This window comes from Nomascus leucogenys, chromosome 10, assembly GCF_006542625.1.
Source record: "Nomascus leucogenys isolate Asia chromosome 10, Asia_NLE_v1, whole genome shotgun sequence".
In the NCBI taxonomy this organism is placed as follows: Eukaryota; Metazoa; Chordata; class Mammalia; order Primates; family Hylobatidae; genus Nomascus; species Nomascus leucogenys.
The window spans coordinates 99,148,579-99,164,153 of NC_044390.1; the positions used below are offsets into that span (position 1 = coordinate 99,148,579).

Genomic DNA, 15,575 nt, shown 5'->3' on the forward strand with positions numbered 1-15,575 from the left:
TGTGCTTGTCAGTGTGACCAGCGCTCAGCAGGTGTCCGGCGGGCGGGCGGGCAAATACAACTCAGTGCCCACGTGCGAATGAATGAACGAACTAGTTTCGGGCGGAGCCAGAGGCGCGCGCCGGCGCGGACCGAGTCCTGGCCCTGTCCGCCCCGCCCCTCCGCCGCATCCCTCCGGGTCCGCTGGGCGCTGATTGGTCAGAGCCTCGCCTGCGCAGTGCCGGCCGGTTCCTGCGCTTGCGCACTGGCTCCGCGTCGGTCGGCCGGCCGGTTTGGTCGGTTGTGGTGGCTTCGCCGCCCCGTCCGCCGTCGCAGCGCTCATCCGCGCCGGGAGCCCTTGGCTGCGTCGCCCGGCAGCCGCGGTGAGTGACGGCCCGCGTATCCGCTGCCGGGGCCGTGGCGGGCGTGAGGGGTTGGCCCTACCCTGGGCCCCCGACCGCCCACACCCGCCGGTTACCTTCGAGGCTCCCCGGCCGCGCGCTCCCCTCTCTCCGTCCCATCACCCGGTGACCCCGGCTGGGAGAACGCCCACCCCTCCCTCAGGGACCCCCTCCCCGTGACACGATCCCCCGTGAACGCCCACCTCCCTCAGTGAACCCTCCCCCGTGAAATGACCCCCCGGGAGCGCCCACCCCTCCCCCTGCGAACCCTCCCCCCGCGACCTGGTAACTGCCCCTTTCCCGCCTTCCCTCCCCCGCACCCTCTCCCCTATCACCCCGTTTTCTGGTGACCGCTCCCCCCCATCCCGTGACACAAACCCCCTGACCTCCCAGCCCTTCCCCGGTGACACGATCCCTGTGACCGTCTGGCCCGGTAACCGCCCCTCCCCTCATGACCCTTCACCCCGTCCCCTGGTGCCCACCCCCGTCACTGCCGCCCGCCTGGTTCCAGGCTGGCGAGACCGCTATCTACGGTGCTGACGCCGCCTCTCCCTCTTGACCCCTTGGCCCCGGTGTCCTGATCCCTGAGGTCGGGGCCTGGTCTGCACTCCAGGAAAGAGGAGTGCGCCTAGGGTGTGCTGCACGTGAGCAATGAAGTTGATTCCACACACTGCCCTGCTCGGCAGCCGCCCCAGAGCTGACCACGGACCCCTCCGCGGGTCCTGCTCCTGACAAGCGCCTTCCGGTACTGGGAGTTTTGTGTTAGTGGAGAGAAAGAATCTAATAATACCACCACCTTTACAGTAAAGACGCTGCGAATTGACACCTTTTACAATAAAGACACTTATCTTGCCCAAGAGCTGGGTGAGTATTTCCTCCTTACCGAAAAGTTGGGTTACTTACAGTTAACTGGCTGAAAGTTTGAGTCCTAGGCTTGTTTGTACCGCTCCAGGCAGGCTGATTGGCGTTGGTTTCCATCTGTCAGATTGGATGGCAGTACCACTGGCTGTTGGGGGCTCACGACAAGTTACCACAGCTCTGCAGCAATGAGGGTACCTCTCAATCCACGTGTAGTCACCCCCCCTTATCTTCAGGGGATACGGTCCAACACCCTCAATGGATGCCTGAAATCAAGGATAGTAGTGAACACTATATATACTGGTTTCTTATGCATCCATCCATATCTACGATAAAGTTTAATTCATAAACTAGAAACAGGAAGAGATTAATAATAGCTAATAATAAAATAGAACAGTCATAATATACTGTAATAAAAGTCATGTGAAAGTGATGTCTCTCTTCTAAAATATCTTACTGTATTCTACACACATGTTTTTGAACTGCAGTTCACCAAGGGTTACTGAAACCATGGATAAGGGGAGACTACAGCAGTTTATTTTCCAACTATGTTATTGAGACTTCAAAACTAAATTGTTTGTTGAATGGAGTTGTCCAAGGTGTACAAAATGACAGTTGTAATACAAAGGTATTTCACTGACATCCCTGTCATGTTTTTGCTAAACTAATGCACTTTTAAAAAATTATTATTTATGCTGGGTGTGGTGGCTTATGCCTGTAATCCCAGCACTTTGGGAGGCTGAGGCGGGAAGATCACCTGAGGTCGGGAGTTCGAGACCAGCCTGACCAACATGGAGAAACCCTAAAAATACAAAAAATACAAAAAAAAAACTAAAAATACAAAAAAAATTAGCCGGGTGTGGTGGTGCTTGCCTGTAATCCCAGCTACTTGGGAGGTTGAAGCAGGAGAATCGCTTGAACCCAGGAGGCGGAGGTTGTGGTGAGCTGAGATCACACCATTGCACTCCAGCCTGGGCAACAAGAGCGAAACTCCATCTCAAAAAAAATATATTACTTATAGAAGTCTGTATTTCATGTTCAGTCACAGTACAGACAAGTAGAAACTCCCTCCTTCAACAGTACCTCACACTCAAGGAGAGATGGCCTTACAGAGTGAGCCTGTGGTGCAGAGGTCTCTTGGCCATGATTTTAGGTCCTCCTGGGTCCACATCGTCCCACCTGGCCATGGATACGTTGTCATCTGATCTGTTAACTGTTAAGATAACAGTTGTCATAACTACTACAAAATGGTTAAGTGTTAGGACTTTAATGTTGGTGATCATGTAATAAAGGGCCTGGAGGATAATGGCATGCTTACAAATTTTTTGGGTCGTATTCACATATTTGAAAAAGCATTGAAATGTATGATTTTGGGTGATGACTCTGAGAAGTATGGAGCATGACCCATTTTGAATAGGAGAGCAGCATGTTGTAAAGTGATTCTTGGTCCCCTAAGAGTCCAGTGACAACCACCATGTAGAGGAAAAATGGCAAAGAATGGCCTCTCTCCAAAGTCAGGTGCTGAGGCCCTTCTAAGGAGGAAAAGCAAACGCTCTTTCACTGGCTCTTTCACTGTGGTTTCATTCCAGCTGCTATAGGAACAAACAGTGTCTATTTGTGTCCAGCTTATTTTTGGACTTCTTTGAGTCTGAAGATACTTTGAAAAACTTTGATTTGCCAAAGTGATTTTTTGTACCTTGGAATGAGCCATATTTTTAATTTGCTTTTTAATGTTACAAAATGTACCCTCATAAGAATTCAAACAATACAGAAAAATAAGTCATTTTCAGTCCTTTTCTGCTGTAATTACACCCTCCACCTTTTTTTCCTTTTCAGTTAGTAATATGTCTTCAACATCTGCTTATGTCAGGAAATAAAAATTTATTCTTTTTTTTTTTTTTGAGATGGAGTCTCGCTCTGTCGCCCAGGCTGGAGTGCAATGGCGCGATCTCAGCTCACTGCAAGCTCCATCTCCTGGGTTCACGCCATTCTCCTGCCTCAGCCTCCGCAGTAGCTGGGACTACAGGCGCCCACCACCACGCCCGGCTAATTTTTTGTATTTTTAGTAGAGACGGGGTTTCACGGTGTCAGCCAGGATGGTCTCGATCTTCTGACCTTGTGATCTGCCTGCCTCAGTCTCCCAAAGTGCTGGGATTACAGGCAAAAATTTATTCTTTTTATGTTTACATAATAGTCCATACTGAGGATACAACATATTTAGTCAACCATTCCCCATTGATGGATTTCATTTTGTGTCTGTTTTTTTGCCACAGTTTGTACTGAGAGACACATTCCTATGCATGGGTCCTGACACTTTCTTTCATTTCTGTAGGCTAGATTCCCACGAAGGGGAACTAAATGGTGTTAGTGGGTCAAAGGGTATGCATATTTAACATTTAAATTTCATTAGTTATTGAGAGATCTATTCCCAAAATTATAGCAATTTGCATTCCTGAAGCCATGAAGGGGAGGACGCTTTGCTCCCGGCTGACATACTGCCTGTTGAATGGGTGCTGCCATGTCCTGCTGGCGCCTCATGCTGCACTTCGTGGACTGGCCCATTGGCAGTGCCTCTTCTGGAAGTTTTCCATTGTGTTCTTCCGCATTTCCTGGAGAGGTTTCCTTTTCTTTTCTTTTTTTTTATTAACTATTTTATAGTAGCTCTTTTTTTTTTTTTTCTTTTTCTTTTTTGAGATGGAGTCTTGCTGTGTCACCCAGGCTGGAGTGCAGTGGCGTGATCTTGGCTCATTGCAACGTCCGCCTCCTAGGTTCAAGTGATTCTCCTGCCTCAGCCTCCAGAGTAGCTGGGATTACAGACGGGCACCACCACACCTGGCTAATGTTTGTATTTTTTAGTAGAGATGGGATTTCACCATATTGGCCAGGCTGGTCTCAAACTCCTGACCTCAAGTGATCTAGCTGCCCCGGCCTCCCAAAGTGCTGTGATTACAGGTGTGAGCCACCGCAACCAGCCAAGCTCTTTGTATAATAGGGATATTTACCCTTTGAAGCCATAAAATATTGCATGTATTTTTCTGCTAATTATTTTTTGTCTTTTGATCTTGTTTAAAACATCTTTTAAGTAGTCATGTATTTTTTCCTTTACAGCATCTGGGTTTCCTGCATTACTTATTAAGAAGGTTTCACCACCTCGCTGTTGTAGAGATAGTCCCCTAAATATTATTCCAATAAAGTATTTTCCTCCTTTCCTCCCTGCCTCCTCTTCCTTCCTTCTAGGATAACATTTAGTTCTTTATTCTGACTGAAATGGTATGAGGTAGGGGTGTTTTCCTCCTTTCCTCCCTGCCTCCTCTTCCTTCCATGATAATATTTAGTTATTTATTCTGATGGAAATGGTATAAGGTAGGGGACAACCTTTCCCCCCTAGATGCTACTACCACTATCATTTCTTTTTTTTTAATTTAATTAAAAATTTTAAAGGAAAGTTTTTTGAAACAGAGTCTCACTCTGTCACCCAGGCTGGAGTGCAGTGACACAGTCTTGGCTTACTGCAACCTTGACCTCCCGGGCTCAAGCAATTCTCCCACCTCAGCCTCCTGAGTAGCTGGGACCACAAGTGCACAGCTAATTTTTGTATTTTTAGTAGAGACAGGGTTTTGCCCTGTTGCCCAGGCTGGTCTTGAACTCCTGGCCTCAAGGGATCTGCCCGCCTCAGCCTCCCAAAGTGCTGGGACTACAGGCATGAGCCACCATGCCTGGCCTTAATTTTTAATTGATAAATAGTTGCTGTATATATTATATATTCATGAAGAACAACGTGATGTCTTAATGTGTTTATATTACAGAATGATGAAACTGTGCTCATTAACAAACTCATCACCTCACATGCCATTTTTATGTGGTGAAAACATTTAAAATCTACTCTTTCAGAAATTTTGAAATATACAATGCATTGTTATTTATTATAATTATCATCCTCTGCAATAGATCACTAAAACTTATTCTTTCTATCTAATTGAAATTGTTCCCTTTGATCAATATCCCCCTTTCCTTGTTCCCCACCCCCCGGCCCCATTAACCACTGTTCTCTCTGTTCCTATGAGTTCAACCTTTTTAGATTCCACGTATAAGTGAGATCATGTGGTATTTATCTTTCTGCGCCTGCCTTATTTTACTCAGCAGTGTCCTCCAGGCTCATCCATGTCCTTGCAAATGACAGAATTTCCTTATTTTTTAATGGCTGTATACTATTCTTTTGCGTTGTATATATACGACACTTTTTTAAATCATTCTTCTGATGGTAGGTACTTAGGCTACTGTGAATAACGCTGCCATCAACATGTGAGTACAGATAACTATTCAGCATCCTGGTTTTGTTTCCTTTGGCTGTGCACCCAGAAGTGGGATTGCTGGATCATATCTTCATTCTATTTTTATTTTTTTGAGGAAGCTTTGTCCTGTTTTCCATAATGGCTGTACTAATTACATTCTTACCAAGAGTGCACAAAGGTCCCTTTGCTCCATATCCTCGCCAACATTTAACTGTCTTTTGTCTTTTTGGTAATAGCTATCCTAGCAGTTGTGAGATGATAAGCTCATTGTGTTTTGATTTGCATCTCCCTGATGGTTAGTGATGATGAGCCTTTTTTCATGTATTTCTTGGCTATTTGTATATCTTCTTTTGAGATATGTCTATTTAGGTCTTTTGCCCATTTTTAAATTAGGTTGTTTTCATGCTATTGAGTGGTTTCAGTTCCTTATATATTTTGGATATTAGCCCCTTATTAAATGTATGGTTTGCAAATATTTTCTCCCAATGCCACTACCATTAAAGTATCTATACATTTTTAATCTTTTTCCTTTTTCTTTCCTCTTTTTCTTTTTTCCATAAAAACCCGTTGGTTTTTGTATGTTTATCTTGATTACAGACACTTCACCAAATTCAAAGTATTCTTATAAGTTTTCATCTCGGATTTTGTAGGCATAGAATTATATGATTTGCAAATAAAGATTATTTCAGGCTGGGCATGGTGGCTCACACCTGTAATCCTAGTACTTTGGGAGGCCAAGAGCATGCTACTTTTTTTTAGTTTAAACTTTCAATTTTTATGGCTACACAATAGCTGTATATACCTACATTGCTTTTTTATTACAGAAGCTCTAGAATAAGTATGACTATTTTCCTATGTCAGGAATTCTACTATTTTGTTTTTCTTTTATTTTGTCTGTATTCTTAATGTTTTTCAAAAAAGCATTGTCTCTTTAAAAACATATCACTTCATTGAGCTTTAAGCTAATTTTTTTTCTTATTTCTAAAGCAAAACAAAACCCAAACTCATTGTAATCCTCTTTGGAATTGCATTACATGTATATGTTCAGTTGTGAAGGCATGACATTTTATGATAGTGTATCTTATTCTGGAGCATGGTATGTTGCTTCATTTTATTCGTGTTTTTTTGAGATGGAGTTTTGCTTTTATTGCCCAGGCTGGAGTGCAGTGGTGCAATTTCGGCTCACCGCAACCCCCGTCTCCCAGGTTCAAGCGATTCTCCTGCCTCAGCCTCCTGAGTAGCTGGGATTACAGGTATGCACCACCACGGTTGGCTAATTTTTTTTTTTTTTTTAGTAGAGATGGGGTTTCTCCATGTTGGTCAGGCTGGTCTCGAACTCCCAACCTCAGGTGATCGCCCGCCTTGGCCTCCCAAAGTGCTAGGATTACAGGTGTGAGCCAACGCACCCGGCCTTATTCATGTATTTTTTAATGTCCTTTAATGACATTATATAGTTTATTTCTCTTCTTGGTAAATGTACTTCTTGGTAAATGTACTTCCTGGTAATGTACTTGGTAAATGTACACTGGTATTTTATAGTTTTTGTGGCCTTTGAATGGGACATCTTAAAATTTCCATTTCAGTTGTCTATTGCTGACATAAAAAAAAAAAAGCCTGTTGATTTTTCTGTATTTATCTTGATTGCAGGCACCTCAACAAAATTGTTATTTTTTTTTTTTTTTTAAGGCCGAGTCTCACTCTGTCACCCAGGATGGAGTGCAATGGTGCAATATCTGCTCACTGCAACCTCCGCCTCACAGGTTCAAGCAATTCTCCTGCCTCAGCCTCCAGAGTAGCTGGGATTACAGGCACTCACCACCACACCTGGCTAATTTTTTGTATTTTTAGTAGAGACGGGGTTTCACCATGTTGGCCAGGCTGGTCTCAAACTCTTGACCTCAGGCAGTCTACCCACCTCAGCCTCCCAAAGTGCTGGGATTACTGGTGTGAGCCATTGTGCCTGGCCGAATTGTTATTCTTACAAGTTTTGGTCTCGTGGGTATCGTAGGCATACAATTGTATCATATACAAATAAATATAATATCAGGACAGGTGCGGTGGCTCATGCCTGTAACCCCAGCACTTTGGGAGGCTGAGGCAGGAGGATCACTTGAGCCCAGGAGTTTGAGACCAGCCTGGGCAACATGACGAAACCCTGTCTCTACAAAAAATTTAAAAATTAGCTGGGTGTGGTGGCTCGTGCCTGTAGTCCCAGCTACTTGGGAGGCTGAGGTGGGAGGATCACTGGAGCCTGTGAGGTCAGGGCTGCAGTGAGCCAAGATTGTGCCACTGTACTTCAGCCTGGGCAACAGAGTGAGACCCCATCTCTAAAAAATATATATGTAAATAATAATAACAAATTGTATTCCCTTCCTTCATTACTCAGTTCATGTTTCTTTTTAACTGCTAAAACCTCTCTTGAAGTGCTACATAGAAATGGTGACATTTGCATCCTTGTGTTCTTGATTTAATGGAATTAGTTTCTGCATATCAACATTTAATATGATTATTGCTGGTGAGTTTTGGGAGCTAGTTTTTAAAATATTATGTTCAATTTGTTTCCTTTGATATGTGTTTTACTTTGAATTATTATTCGGAAGAACTGCTAAATTTTATATCATTTTTTCATTTAGTGGCTTTTAGCTTTAAAATGATGGTAAAGTTTGTAGGTTTCCTGATACTGGCCCACTCCCTGAATTACTGGAATGCCTCCCCTTTGACAGCGTGTTTTTCTTTGAGTGTATGCTCGGTTCTATTTATGAATTTTTTAAAATAATTTTTATACCACACATATGCAAAATTCTTATAAGTTTATTGCCTTTTTGTACTATCTGTCAGGTTTGGGTATTAAATGCTAATTTTGTAAAGTGAATTAGAGAGATTTCTATTTTTTCCATAAACTTGAAATACTTAAATAGCATAGGAATTACTTGAGCTTTAAAGGTTAAATAGAGCTCAGTTAAGTAAAATTCCATTGTCTCTTAGAGTCTTTTAAAACAATAGATATTTAATTTTCTTTTAGATTTTTTTTTTTTTTTTTTTTTTGAGATGGAGTCTCGCTCTGTCGCCCAGGCTGGAGTGCAGTGGCATGATCCCGGCTCACTACAAGCTCTGCCTCCCGGATTCATGCCATTCTCCTGCCTCAGCCTCCCGAGTAGCTGGGACTACAGGCGCCCGCCACCACGCCCAGCTAATTTTTTGTATTTTTAGTAGAGACGGGGTTTCACCGTGTTAGTCAGGCTGGTCTTGATCTCCTGACCTCGTGATCCGCCCGCCTCGGCCTCCCAAAGTGCTGGGATTACAGGTGTGAGCCACCGCGCCCGGCCTGATTTCTTTTTGGTGGTTTTTGGTCACTTTTCTGTCCTCCTTGGGGCAATTTTTTTAGTTTATGTTTAGTAGGAAAGTGATTTTTTTTTTTTGTAGATATTCCAGGTAATCACCATGGAGTTAAGCATTGCCTCCTAACTATTGTAATCTGTTCTATAACTATGGCTATATATTTTAATTCCCAACATTTGTCTTTTTTTTTTTTTTTTTTTTTTGAGACGGAGTCTTGCTCTGTCTCCCAGGCTGGAGTGCAGTGGCACGATCTCGGCTCACTGCAAGCTCCGCCTCCCGGGTTCACGCCGTTCTCCTGCCTCAGCCTCCCAAGTAGCTGGGGCTACAGGCGCCCGCCACCACGCCCGGCTAATTTTTGTGTTTTTAGTAGAGACAGGGTTTCACCATGTTGGCCACGCTTGTCTGGAACTCCTGACTTCATGATCCGCCCACCTCAGCCTCCCAAAGTGCTGGGATTACAGGCGTGAGCCACTGTGCCTGGCCAAGTACAAAGTTTTATAGCAAGCATATTATTTATTTTGTTGCGTTGTATTCCATTCTTTATTTTTGTCCGATTTGATCAATCAGGTTTTGAAAGAGGTGTTTTACAGTCTTTCATTCTAAGTGGGTTTTTTTTCTTTTTTTTGGTTTTGGTTTTAAAATCAAGTTCTCCTAGGAAATTTTGTTTTCATGCATTTGGTTGCTATAATGTTGGTTTATAAAGATTTATGTATGTCATGTATAATTTGTGAGTTTAAACTTTTTAAAATTTTATTAGTATATTTTAGAGACAGGATCTTGCTCTGTCACCCAGGCTGGAGTGCAGTGGCATGATCATAGCTTACGGCAGCCTCCAACTCCCAGGCTCAAGTGATCTTCCTGCCTCAGCCTCCCAAGTATTTGGGACCACAGGTGCCATCACATACCCTGCCGAGTTGCAGCTTTAATCAGTACATAAGGCTTCTTTTTGTCCTGTTCTATGTGTTTGCCGTGAATTTTGTTTTGCTCATGTTGACTGTACTACTGTGGCTCTTGGAGAGAGAGGCAGTTGGAATTCTTGCCAGGTGTCCTTGGAACTGGGTGTGCCTGGCTGGACGCAGAGCTGCTTGAGACGGGCTGACTGTGGCCGGCGCTTCTGGGCCTGAGTGTGTCCTCTCCAGCTCCCCTGTGCCCACCTTTGTTTCACGCAGAACCTTCCTCAGCGGGTTCCAGAGCTGAAGCTGGCTGCCTGCCAATGGGGTCCCCGCCAGTTTCAGGCTTTGAGCCATGCCTCTGCTGCTTGTCCTGGGCTCCCTTCCCCTTCCCCCCTCCCTTCCCCTGCCCTCCCCCATCCCCTCTCCACCGTCACTTCCCCTCCCCTCCTCCCCTCCCCTTCCCTCTCCCCTGCCTTCCCCCCTCCCCTCTTCCCTCCTCCCCTCCCCTCTTCCCTCCTCCCCTCCCCTCTTCCCTCCTCCCTTCCCCTCTTCCCTCCTCCCCTCCCCTCTTCCCTCCTCACCTCTCCTCTCCCCCCCCCCTCCCCTCCCCTCTCCTCTCCTCTCTTCTCTTCTTTCTTTTGATGGAGTCTTGCTCTGTCGCCCAGGCTGGAGTGCATTGGCGCTATCAGCTCACTGCAACCTCCGCCTCCCAGGTTCAAGCAATTCTCCTGCCTCAGCCTCCAGAGTAGCTGGAATTACAGGCATGTGCCACCATGCCTGGCTAATTTTTGTATTTTTAATAGAGACTGGGTTTCACCATGTTGGCCAGGCTGGTCTCGAACTCCTCACTTCAAGCGATCCATCCACCTCAGCCTCCCAAAGTGCTGGGATTACAGGTGTGAGCCACCGTGACCGGCCTTGTTGTTTTTTTTTTTTCTATCCAATCTTTCTTTTAAAAAATTTTATTCAGCCTTTCTCTTCAGGAAATATCTTTTTCTTTTTTCTTCTTTTTCTTTTTTTTTTTTTTTTTGAGATGGAGTTTTGTTCTTGTTGCCCAGGCTGGAGTGCAGTGGTGCAATCTTGGCTCACCACAACCTCCACCTCCCGGGTTCAAGTGATTCTTCTGCCTCAGCCTCCTGAGTAGCTGGGATTACAGGCATGTGCCACCACACCCGGCTAATGTTTTGTATTTTTAATAGAGATGGGGTTTCTCCATGTTGGTCAGGCTGGTCTCGAACTTCCGACCTCAGGTGATCTGCCCACCTCAGCCTCCCAGAGTGCTGGGATTACAGGCATGAGCCACCTCACCTGTCTTTGTTTTTCTTTTTCTATCAATCTATCTTTTAAAAAATTTTATTCAGCCTTTCTCTTCAGGAAAAATCTCTTTTTATACTTCAATTGATTTATATTCTGTTTGTCTCATTCTCCCTACTAATCCTGTTCTAACAGTGAGACAGAATCATAGCTTCAGACTCTCCATTGCATCTTTGATTTTCTGAGCACACTTGATTCCTAGAAATAAAGAGTTCTGTTAAATATAGTGAATTCCAAGTTTCTCTTCAAAGAATCAGTATGTCAGTCTGTTCTGTTTTCTTATTCTTTGATTCTCCATTTTAAAGTTTAACTTGCTGGTTCTCTTCATCCCCTTGCCTCTAGTTTCAGTAAACAACTTTCCCGCCAGTCCTAATCAGTAGTTCACATCTGTTCCCCTGGTCACCTGCTCCATCCTGACTCATCTCGGTCACCTGCTTTGACTTGAGTCACCTTTAGTTACCTCTACCTAACCGTCCTTCCCACCAAACTACTCACCCCGCCACTCCGGCTCGTACTCCTGCTCTTTTTAAAATAGCCAGTTGGAATTAGCTTAGACTGTGTGGTCCAACCGTAGCCAATGAGGAAACGACACAGCAGAAGGGACTACCTGCCTCAGGGATAAGAACTCCTGCCCCTCCCTTGTCCAGGTGTGCTCTCGCCATTGTTCCATCTGCGAGGATCACCCTTTCTGCAGAAAGTAAAAACTGCCTTGCTAAGAAAATTAAATTTATGTTCAAGTGCTATTTCTTTGTGGCACCGGGGAACAAGCATTTTGTATTTCTAACAGTCCAGGCACCAGCCTTTAAAAAAAAATAGATAAAATAGTCAACTAAAAATATAAATGCATATTTATCCACTATACTTTAAAAATAGCTTCATTTAGGTATAAGTTACCTACCATAAAATTCACTCACTTTAAGTGTACTCTTTGTTGAATCCTAGTAAGTATTCACCACGTGGTTGCAGAGCAGCCTTTTAGGGTGTTTTCCTCACCCTAGAGGGCCCTTGCATCCCTTTGCCATCTTTCCCGCCTGAGGCCCAGCCCCAGGCAAGCGCTGATCTGCTGTCACATAATTTGCCTTTTCTAGAATTCCTTATAGTGGAATTAGGAACAGTGTCCTCTTTTGTGTCTGGCTTCTTCACTTAACTTTTTTTTAAAGGTTCATTCATCTTTTTGCATGTATCACCAGTTCATTCCTTTTTATTGCTGAATGATATTCCAAATATATTCCATGTAAGGATAGATCATAATTTTTTTATCCATTCACCTGTCAGTGGACATTTGGGTTGTTTCCAGTTTTTGAATCTCACACATAAGCCTAGGAAGAACATGCACTTACAAGACTTTGTGTGGACACATGCTGTCTCTTTTCTTGGGTAAGTACCTAGGAGTGGAATGGCTGGATTATATGGCAAGTGTTTACCTTTTTAAGAAATTGCCAAACCGTCTCCCAAAGTGTGTGGACCATTTTACATGCCCCCTAGTGGTATATGAAGGTTCCAGTTTCTCCACATCCTTAGCAGCCAGCACTTGGCATGATCGGTCTTTAGCCGTCTTAGTAAGGCCTGTAGGAGTATCTCACTGTGGTTTTAATTGCATTTTCCTAATCACTAATGATGTTGAGCATCTTTTCATGTGCTTATTTTCTATCCATTTTTCTTTGACAGTGTCTGTTGACATCTTTTGCCTGGTGAAATTAAAAAAAAAAACCTGAGTTGGAGAATTCTAGATAGAAGTTCTGTGTCAGATATGTGATTTGAAAATATTTTCTAGTCTGTGGTTATCTTAACAGTGTCTTTTTCAGGAGCAGAAGTTTTAATTTTCATGAAGCCTAACTTACCAGTTTTTTCTTGTATGAATCATGCTATTGTATCTGAAAAATCTTTGCCTAACCCAGAATTACAAAGATCGCACACAAAGATTTTTTTTCTATATTTCCTTCTAGAAAGTTTTTGGTTTTAGATTTCACATTTAGGTCTACAATCCATTTTGAAATTTTTTTGGTCTGTTGCATATCTAACTGTTTCAGCATCATATTTGAAAACATCCTTTCTCCACTTTATGATCTTTGCCTCTTTGTTGAAAATTTATTAACCATGTATATGTGAATCTATTTCTGGTATTCTGTAAGATTGTTCGATTTCCATGCTATCTTAATTGCTATGGCTTTATAATACATGTTAAAGTCAGGAAATCAAAATCTTTTTGTCTTTTTCATAATTTTGGCTCTTCTAGGTTCTTTGCATTTCCTTATGAACTTTAAAATCTGCTTCTCAATTTCTGTTAAAAGCCTCTTGGGGTTTTGATTGACATTACATTCAATTTTTAGATCAATTTTGGGAGAACTGGCATATTAACAATACTGAGTCTTCTGATTCATGAACATTATTAATGTCTTTAAAATTTTCTCTCTGCAGCGTTTTGTGGTTTTGGTGTACAGGTCTTGCACATCTATCAGATTTATTCTTGAGTATTTTATATTTTTTGAAATACTTTTTTTTTGAGACAGGGTCTTACTCTGTCTCCCAGGCTAAAGTACAGGGGCACAATTATAGCTCGCTGCAACCTCTATCTCCTGGGCTCAAGTGATCCTCCCACTACAGCCTCCCAAGCAGCTGGGACTACAGGTGTATACCACCACCCCCAGCTAATTTTTTTATTTTTGTAGGGATGGGGTCTTACTCTGTTTCCCAGGCTGGTCTTGAATTCATTGGTTCAAGTGTTCCTTCTGCCTTGGCCTCCCAAAGTGCTGGGATTGCAGGCGTGAGCTACTGTGCCTGGCAGGATTTTCTTATAGATGATTATTTTGCCTGAGAATGAAGGGCTTTAATCTCTTCCCCTTACAATCTGTATGTGTTTTATTTATTTTTCTTGACTGACTGTGCTGCTGGAATCCCCATGCTAAGTACAAGTACTGAGAGAGGACATCCTGTATTAGTTCGTTCTCACACCGCTATAAAGAAATACCTGAGACTGGGTAATTTATAAAGAAAACAGGTTTAATTGGCTCACGGTTCTGCAGGCTGTACAGGAAGCATGATGCTGGCATCTGCTCAGCTTCTGGGGAGGCCTCAGCAACTTACAATCCCGGCAGAAGGCAAAGGGGGAGTGAACACTTGACATGGCCAAAGCAGGAGTAAGAGAGAGAAGGGGAGGTGATGCACACTTTTTTCTTTTAGACAGAGTCTCACTCTGTCACCCAGGCTGGAGTGCAGTGATGTGATATTGGCTCACTACAACCTCTGCCTCTCCCAGGTTCAAGTGATTCTCCTGCCTCAGCCTCCTGAGTAGCTGGGATTACAGGTGTGCACCACCACGCCTGGCTAATTTTTTATTTTTAGTAGAGACGGGGTTTTGCCAAGTTGGCCAGGCTGGTCTCTAACTCCTGACCTCAAGTGATCCACTCGCCTCGGCCTCCCAAACTGCTGGGATTACAGGCATGAGCCACCATGCCTGGCTGGTGATACACACTTTTAAATGACCAGATCTCATGAGAACTCACTGTTGCGACCAAGGGGGATGGTGTAACACTATGAGAAACTGCCCCCATGATCCAGTCACCTCCCATCCGACCCTTCCTCCAACACTGGGGATTACAATTTGACATGAGGTTTGGTGGGGACACAGATCCAAACCATATTACATCCGTTCCTTATTTCTGTCTTAGAGGGAAATCTTTCAGGCTTTTACCATCGAGTATCATATTAGCTGTTGTAGCCACTGAGATTCTTTATCAGGTCGAGGAATTTTTCTTCTTCCCAAGTTTACTGTATAGATCTGTTTGGATCTGTTTTCCTTATTCCTAAAGTATGTCCTTCATTTCTTGTACTGCACATCTGCTGGTGGTAAATTCTTTCAGTTTTGTACATTTGGAAAAATATTTTGTCTTTTTTTTTTTTTTTAGACCAGAGTCTTGCTCTGTCGCTCAGGCTGGAGTGCAGTGGCCTGATCTCAGTTCACTACAACCTCCGCCTCCCAGGGGTTCAAGCAATTCTCCTGCCTCAGCCTCCCAAGTAGCTGGGATTACAGGCATGTGCCACGACGCCTGGCTAATTTTTGTATTTTTAGTAGAGATGGGGTTTCGCCATGTTGGCCAGGCTGGTCTCAAACTCCCGACCTCAAGTGATCCACCTGCTTCAGCCTCCCAAAGTGCTGGGATTCACTCTAATACACTAAGTTCACTCTAATACAACGAATATGGATGAACTGCTGGTTGGCCTTTGCTTCCTCCAGCACACATACTGAGTATTGCTGGCCTGCCTGCATGGCCCGGGGAGGGCTCCCCTCTTCCTTCTCCCTGCTGCAGCTCTGTTGTGCCCCCTGAGTATTCTGAGCCCCTTTTCTGGTTTCAGGCCTGCGTCAGTGTAGGGTGACAGGAAGGGTCCTCTGCTGCACTCCACCTCAGGAAAAGCACCATCTGTGGAGGAGCATCTGAACTGAGGAGGAAGCCCTGCGCAGCAGCCTGGGGGCTCCCAAGGATGTCTGCTGCATGGAGACCG

General features: G+C 44.1%; 1 protein-coding gene across 1 annotated transcript in view; it reads left to right on the forward strand.

The window, feature by feature from the left end:
* The first annotated feature begins 216 nt into the window (after nt 1-216).
* LOC100588328 (putative EP400-like protein) overlaps nt 217-15,575 on the forward strand; it is a 35,132-nt gene continuing 19,773 nt past the window's right edge. Inside the window, exon 1 of the mRNA XM_030821709.1 lies at nt 217-361. The gene's annotated coding sequence lies outside the window, so the exon portion shown is untranslated. The remainder of the gene's footprint in view (nt 362-15,575) is intronic.